At 44.3% G+C, this 7936-nt stretch overlaps 1 pseudogene across 1 annotated transcript; it reads right to left on the bottom strand.

Moving 5' to 3' along the window:
• Positions 1–2057: 2057 nt before the first annotated feature.
• LOC309835281 (PC4 and SFRS1-interacting protein-like) lies at positions 2058–5797 on the bottom strand (annotated as a pseudogene). The gene is made up of 2 exons: positions 5787–5797; positions 2058–2896 (listed from the first exon to the last, which is right to left on the bottom strand). The product of its transcript is annotated as a PC4 and SFRS1-interacting protein-like (transcript).
• Positions 5798–7936: the final 2139 nt, after the last annotated feature.

Here is a 7936-nt window from a genome sequence, read left to right as displayed (position 1 = left end):
GATATTACAAATAAGGCTGCAGTGAATATTCATGTGTGAGTCTGTGTATGGACATACGCTTTCTTTTTTGTTGGCTAAATATCTAGGGATAGAAAGGATGGGTCATACAGTAGGTATACATCTAACTTTCTAAGAAAATGACAAACTGTTTTCACTTGCTTGTACCATTTTAGAGTCATATACTAGCCATGTATGAGAGTTCTAGTTCCTCCGTATCTTCACTGATAATCGATAACATCTATTTTTGCAATTTTAGGCATTCTAACAGATGTGTTGTGGTATCTTGCATGTCCCTAATGACTAATGATGTTGAGCACGTTTTCATGTGCTTATTTGCCATCTGTCCATATTCTTTAGTGTCTTTTCAGATATTTTGTTCACTGTCTTTGAGTTGTTGGTTTTCTAATTATTGTGTTGAGAGTCTTTATATATTCATGATGCAAGACGTTTATCAGATACGTGCCCTGCAGGTATCATGCAACTTGTCTTTAATCCTCTTTAACACGGATGTGCATGCATTCTGCAGCCTCTCTTGTGGCTGAGTGTGGCCACGTGACTGAGTTACCACTTGTGGAATGTGAGTAGAAGTGAAGTGTGCTACTTCTGGGTTCAGTCCTTAAAATAATGTGTGTGCTTCTCTGGACTCTTTTTTATGATCAGCTTTGATCACGCTGGTGAGAACAGTGCCCTGGGGATCAGAATGACCTGGTGCAGCAGGATCACTCACCTTTGCACTGTTGCATGGTGGAGAAATGAACTTCTTTTTTTTTTTTAATTTTTATTTATTTAGTTTTGGCTGCATTGGGTCTTCGTTGCTGTGCACAGGCTTTCTCTAGTTGCGGTGAGCTGGGGCTACGCTTCGTTGCGGTATGCAGGCTTCTCATTGTGGTGGCTTCTCTTGCTGCAGAGCACAGGCTCCAGGCACCCGGGCTTCAGTAGTTGTGGCACGTGGGCTCAGAAGTTGTGGCTCGTGGGCTCTAGAGCGCAGGCTCCGTAGTTGTGGCGCACGGGCTTAGTTGCTCCTCGGCATGTGGGATCTTCCCAGACCAGGGATCAAACCCATGTCCCCTGCATTGACAGGCGGATTCTTAAGCACTGCACCACCAGGGAAGTCCCGAGAAATGAACTTCTATCTGCTTTTTTAAAATATTTATTTATTTTTAAAACACTCTATTTTAAAATTTTGGTTACAGTTTCATTTTTGTTTCCTTAACAAGTCTACTGTTTAATCTCTCAGGATTAAAAAACAATTATTAATCTTCTAAAGAACTGAACAACAAAGGAATGTCAAGGGGAAGGGCACAACTGCCCCATTCTCTGGGGGTATAGTAGCTACTCCAGTTTAACACCTAGCTTCAAAACAAAATGAATTTTTACATTTTCTAAATGAAATAATGTACAACCACCATCTTCATCTGAGCTTATTATAACTTTCAAACACAAAGCTTCATTTTAAGCTTGGTAAAAAACTTTTAACAGGAATGATGGCTGACCTTAGTATGTAGTGTGTATCTTACAGGAAATGTTTTTTAACAGTCACAACACAGTAATAATGCCATTAACGAAGTCCTCAATTTAGAATCTGGAACATTCTTCCATCAAGGCGGGGAGGGGGAAATTCAGTCCAATGAGTCTGTCTCAAGATCTTCGTCTCTTGTTTGCTCCACTTGTATTCTCTTTTCAGTAACTGGATTAATGCTTTGAGCCCCAAATGCGCTATATTTTTTATTACTGTAGATTACATGTTGTTTGCTGCTCAGTTTCCATTTGTTCCGCTTGCTTGCATTTTCTATCTTTTCACCTTCTTGATCATCTCCTTTCTCTTCAGAATCAGAGGTTGATGTAAGCCCTGTTTTAGCTAAATTTTTCCTTTTTTTTTTTTTTTTTTTTTTGCTGTACGCGGGCTTCTCACTGCTGTGGCCTCTCCCGCCGCAGAGCACAGGCTCCGGACGCGCAGGCTCAGCAGCCATGGCTCACGGGCCCAGCCGCTCCGCGGCATGTGGGATCTTCCCGGACCGGGGCACGAACCCGTGTCCCCTGCATCGGCAGGCGGACTCTCAACCACTGCGCCACCAGGGAAGCCCAATTTTTCCTTTTTTTTTTTTCTTCCAATTTTTCCTTTTTGATTCAACTTCTTTTTCCCCCTTTTTTTTTATCTGGCTCTTTTCTTGGTTATCTTCTTCCTTCTGGCCCTCCTCATCCTTTTTAAGCTGCTTTTTAGGTTGTTTTTCCTCTTGCCCCTTTTTCTTACTTTTGTCTTCTTCAGGTACCATCACTCTCCGAAGGACAGGGCTGTTTTACCATTTTGGGTCTGCCTCTTGGTTTTGGAATCTTGACTTCTGTAGCGGCAGGTCATCCTCTTTCAGGACTCACTTTTAGATTAACAGATGCTGTTGCTGTAGTCACTACGCCTGCCTCCTCGGTTTCTACTTGTTTTTCTTCCTTTCTCTTTCTCCCTCTTCTGGCAGCTTTTGGAGTGGTTATGTCAACTGCTTTAGTCACATCCTCGTTGCTGGCTTTTTCTTCATGGTCAGTATCTTCCTTTGAAACACTAGTTTCTTTTTCTTCAACTTCAACATCAGATGACGCATTTGATTGTTTAGTTGATGCCTGTTGACTTGAAAATTTCACTTTCGGATTGTTATCTATCTCCCATAAACCTTCATTAAAGCCTTTTCGCTTATTTGGTTTGCCGTACTTTTCCTTATTTTCTGAGTAAGGAAATATGTCCTTTGGGCCTAAAAGAGCAGTCTCATGAGTTCCAAAAAAGAAAATGGGGAGTTTGTTTGTGGGTGGTTTTGCAGCTCCATCAGGAACCTCATCTACCTGCCGGGGCCGTGGGCGCTGGGGCTGCGGTGGCGGGCCAGCCGCCTCTGCCCACGTCCACGCGAGCCACCTGTGCCACCAGCTGCCGCAGAGGCGTCTCAACGGCTCCGAATAGCAACCACCGCCGACACTGCCGCCGCCGTCACTGCGCCGCTCCCTATCTGCTTTTAAGCCACTGGAATTTGGGGTTTCTTTATTAGCCCTTAGCAGCTTAGCTCTTACCCTAACTAATACACCAAGAGAGTCTCCCTTCCTTCCTGCCTTCCCCCCTCCCTCCCTCCCTTCCTTCCTTCCATCCTTCCTAGCTTCTTTGAGCACATTCCAACAGAAGTTTAGGTTGGCTGGTCTGAGAATGAATTCATTTTCTTAGATAAGAGAATAAAAATTTCTTGAGCAACCCGTAAGGTGCCGTGCTATGTATCTGGCCTAAAAAGAGGAATAAAACCCAATTCTTATACTTGGGAATACTTGAGAAACTGATGGTCCAATGAAAGTCTTTTGACTTGGTTTTGTCTCTAGCCAGTCTGGAATTATAGAGCTGTTCAGCGGTTTAGGGACAAGATTTTGCTGAGCTTCGAAGAAGCCAGAAAAATGCAGAAATTTGGTGGCAAATTGGTGTTTTTCTCTTGATATTCTGCAGAAAATCACATTAAGAAGAAACTGAACTTTGCCCCCTCTGCCTGACAAATGAGAAGAAGGTATTCCTGTCTCAGTACCTGCAGCCCTGTATTTGATCCAAGTCTCCCCAGAGTAACTGAAATCATGTTGTTGCCATTTATTTGGGTTCTTGCGATGGGCCATACACTCTTGATGTAATTCAACCACTTACTTCTCTCAAGAACGTAACTGATGTTTACAGATGAGGAAATACATTCAGAGAGGATAACTAACTTCTCTGTCACCATGGAGACAGTGGGGGATGGAGGCAAGTTTGAAACCCGTCCTGGTACCCAGAAGCCAGGGCCCCTCCTGAAAGCTCTGTCGCCTTCCATGGGAGCAGCTCTGCACTTAGATTATTCAGAGTCCTGCTTCGGGCTTTTGCTTTTCACGGGAGAAATAACCTCACAGACTCTGGGTCTGCTCCCGCTGCCTCCTCGGCCCCAGGCTGGAGACGAGCCTCTATTACTCAGAAGAACTTACGAAACTCCGTAGTTCTTTACATTCAAGCATCAGCACGTCTGACTTTTGTTTTCAATCCAGAACCTGCCCTGTTTTCACAGAACAAAAATCCAGATTCATTCTGAAAATGAAATGACGGTTGGTCCTTGGAAAACAACCCAGATCCCAGGTCCCCACTTTAGCACAATCCCGTCAAGGTTTTCTGGTTGGGTGATTCCAGGCCCTATCACACTGATGAGGGCTTTCAGACATACCAAAGCAGGGGAAAATGAAAGAGACCCTTTCTTTTTCTTGTTGTTCCAGATCAGATAACACTGCCTGATTAGTTCCTCCACCGTGAATTCACACCGCATGTACCCACACGCCAGCCCTCTGCGAAAAGGCCATCTGCTATGTTGCTTCCTGCACAATAATTCGCATTTTGCCTCATGCTTTCCCTTCTCCACCTCTGTTTCCGGCTCCTCCCCCTGAAGTAGCAAAGTGCCCGCAAAGAAAATGTGTCAACAGGTGAAATTTATAGGAGTTTCTTGGCCCACACAGAAATGTGAACCACAGGTATCCCCAAAGGAGAGATTTTCTTACCCAGACACTTACCCTCTTGAATATGCCCTGATTCTATTCACATGTGGGTTCTCTAGAGACACCAGTTATCTCTTGGATGGAATCAGAGTGTGGAGCTCCCGTTTGGGAAGAGTGGCTTTGATGAAGGCCAGTTGGGATTATTTAGTTGCGGTTACAGAAAAGCCCAACCCAAACTGGCTTAGTCCAAAAGGGAATTTATTGACTCAAAAGCTGAAAGGGGATGCTACCTACAGACAGGACTCAATTCAGGGCTCAGGCTCACCATTGGCACCTGCCAGCTTTTAAACCTTTGTTCTGCCTTCCACTGCGTTGACTTTAGCCTTGGGTTTTGTGGGTACCAGAAAGGTCCCTCCTAACCCACTCATTCTCTTAGGTCTTAGGTCAAAGGTTATGAGTGAGAGTCTCTTCCCCAGAAGGTGCAGTGAAAATGTCATTGCATTTCATTGACTAGGTCACATATGATCCACGAAGATCAAAGGATGGGGAAGTGAGATAACTGATGACTTAGGCCTTGGTCACGAGCTCCACTCCTGGGGTTCCGTGTGGAGTCCGCTTTCATGGGACTGCGTGGAAATCGGGTACAGTCACCTGGAGGACTCCGGCACTGTTCCCTGCAGTGTGTGTTGCCTTAGAAGAAACGGTGCATAGCGTCACATAATGTTTTGTGTCCACCGCATGAGCCAGCTCCATACCTTGAAAATAGCCAGCATCTGCTTACGTAAAATAAGAATTTACGGGCTTCCCTGGTGGCGCAGTGGTTGAGAGTCCGCCTGCCGATGCAGGGGACGCGGGTTCGTGCCCCGGTCCGGGAAGATCCCACATGCCGCGGAGTGGCTGGGCCCGTGAGCCATGGCCACTGAGCCTGCGCATCCGGAGCCTGTGCTCCGCAACGGGAGAGGCACAACAGTGAGAGGCCCGCATACCGCAAAAAAATAAAAAATAAATAAAATAAAATAAGAATTTACACCCAAAGCCAAGCTGATTGGAGAAAAGGTCACTTACTGGTTTAAATTCCAGGAGTCAGGCTAGTTTGCCAAAATTCTGATGCAAGTGGGTCAGTATAGACAACACTCAAAAATTCCTCAACGTCCACATCAGGACTGTCTTATATTCTTTAAAGCATGAAGAGCCTCCACTGGTTCGGTATTGAAGACTGTGGCAATGAGCCTTTCTTATCGGTTTCATTGAGTTTTTGTTTTCTAAGAAGACTCTGATATTTTAGTGTATCTGTGGGGAGGAAGGTGATCTCCGCGTCTTACTCTTCCGCCATCTTCCCCTCGTTCCGACTCTGATATTTTAGTTATAAAGACCTCTGTAGCCTGATCAGCCTGGTTCTGGAGGGAGTGGAAGAGTTTATGGCAGAAACGTGGGAGGATGTTGGAAGTATGTTGACTATATTATGATACACACAGCAAAAGATGTTCTCCTATAATGCTCTTTCTTCTAGTCATTCAGCTTCCTCATTCGTCTTTCTAAATAAACATCTGGAATTAGGTTATTCATTCTTCTTGTCAACTCTCAACGTTAAATATTCATCCTTCTAGCCACTGAACAATTGTTATTGGTTATGAACCTCCTTTCTTCAAATACTTCATTGTTGATTGTGCGTCGGGCCCTCTCTAAGCACGTCACATGCATTATTTCATTTATGCTTCATAACTACTGTATGACAGACTATTATTATTATTCAAATTGTATGGAAGGTGAAACAGATCTAGAAGAGGTTAAATATCTTGCCCAAGGTCACCCCGTTGGAGCCAAAGATTTTAAAACCATAGTATGCAAATAAAATGAAGATTTTGCCCCTGCTGCCGCCAAGGCAGGGCACAGGAAGACAGACCTATAAATAAACAAGTGCATTTAATGTGGTGTTTGCTGTGACAATGAGCTGCACAAGGGAAGGTGGGAGAGAGAGACACAGAAAGCAGTCATTTCTCTGGCCGGGGCTGCAAGATTTGAAATGGGTGTTGGGAAAAGTTCCCTTGAGGAGGCTAAGCTGAGGTGCACCTTTCCAGCTAGAAGGTGGGGGATGAGAAGAGCATCCCAGAGATCAGAACCCATGCAGGCAAAACACAGATGCATGATGGGGGAAACACAAGCTATCTGGCCTGGGTGGAGCCTGGGGTTCAGGAAGGACAGACATAGGAGTTGCCAAGCGGGACCCAGTCCATGAAGGGCCTGGTTGGGATTTGGTCAGGAGAGAATGGGGAACTGTTGAAGGACTTTAAGGAAGAGGTGACAGTTATTCATACCTAGTTTTTTTTTGTTTTTGTTTTCTATTTTCTAAATTCCCAAGCTTAAATCTTTTTTTTTGAGGGGGGATTTTTTATTGTGTAAAATCAACAATACAAAACTTACCATTTTAATTGTATAATTCAGTGGCATTAAGTACATTCACAACATTGTACAACCATCTCCACTATCCATTTCTAGAAAATTTTCATTATCCCAGAGGGAAACTCTGTACCCATTGAACAATCATTCCCCCATTTTCCCGACGACCTGCTGGATCAATGGAAGTTGCGCTGAAAAACAAGAGGAAATAAACATATAGGTCCTCGATGTATGTTAGCACAGAGAACACTGCGCTTTGTGCTTTTTTAAAAGGAAAAGCATCAATGACGCTGCATTTTGGGCTGAGAGTTCACGCAGTGTCTGGGGTGAGCTGTTCCTGCCAAATCAGCCAGTCAACGGCGATGTTCCGTTACCACCAAGATGTCCCTCTGCGGTTTCTTATAAAGAAAGGCAGTGGGTGCCCCACGTGGCTGTCACGACTAACACTGCTGGTGAACACCCCATGGCATCAGGTTAGCCAGCAGACACACATTGAGCACCTGCTGTGTGCACGGGGGTCAGGAGTCAGGTGCCGTAAACAGAGAGGAGTAGGCAGCGATCCACAGCTTTCGAAGGAATCGTAATATAGTTGGGGAGAAGGACGAGGACGCGTCAGCCTGTGACCTCAGGTGGGGCGGAACCACCTGACCTGTGCTGATTTACCTTTTCACTGCACTCGGTAGAGCTCTTTACAGCACTGAGCACGTTGTCATTTTACATCAGTTTGACCCTCTTCTTGTCGTAACCATCAGACTGTTCACCCCATAATGGCAGATGCTTCATCTATTTTTGTTCAGTATTGTCTTTTCGGAATCTAGCGTCATTCTTGGCACGTAGAATGTGCTCGACAAATGCATATTGAATAAATGGTTGCTATAATTATATATATGTGTGTCTATACATGCATACATACATATATAATACACATATATGTGCATACCTACATACATATACACACATATATTAATGCTACAACACATTGTATATGTATACTTTCACTGAACATATATATACATTCAAGGTATGGATATATATGTACAAGTCATATTTTTTGACAAAAATAACTATCATTTAT

Source organism: Grampus griseus (genome assembly GCF_964374135.1).
Source record: "Grampus griseus genome assembly, chromosome: 17".
Classification (NCBI taxonomy): domain Eukaryota; kingdom Metazoa; phylum Chordata; class Mammalia; order Artiodactyla; family Delphinidae; genus Grampus; species Grampus griseus.
This window is presented reverse-complemented; position numbering and strand designations above follow the sequence as displayed.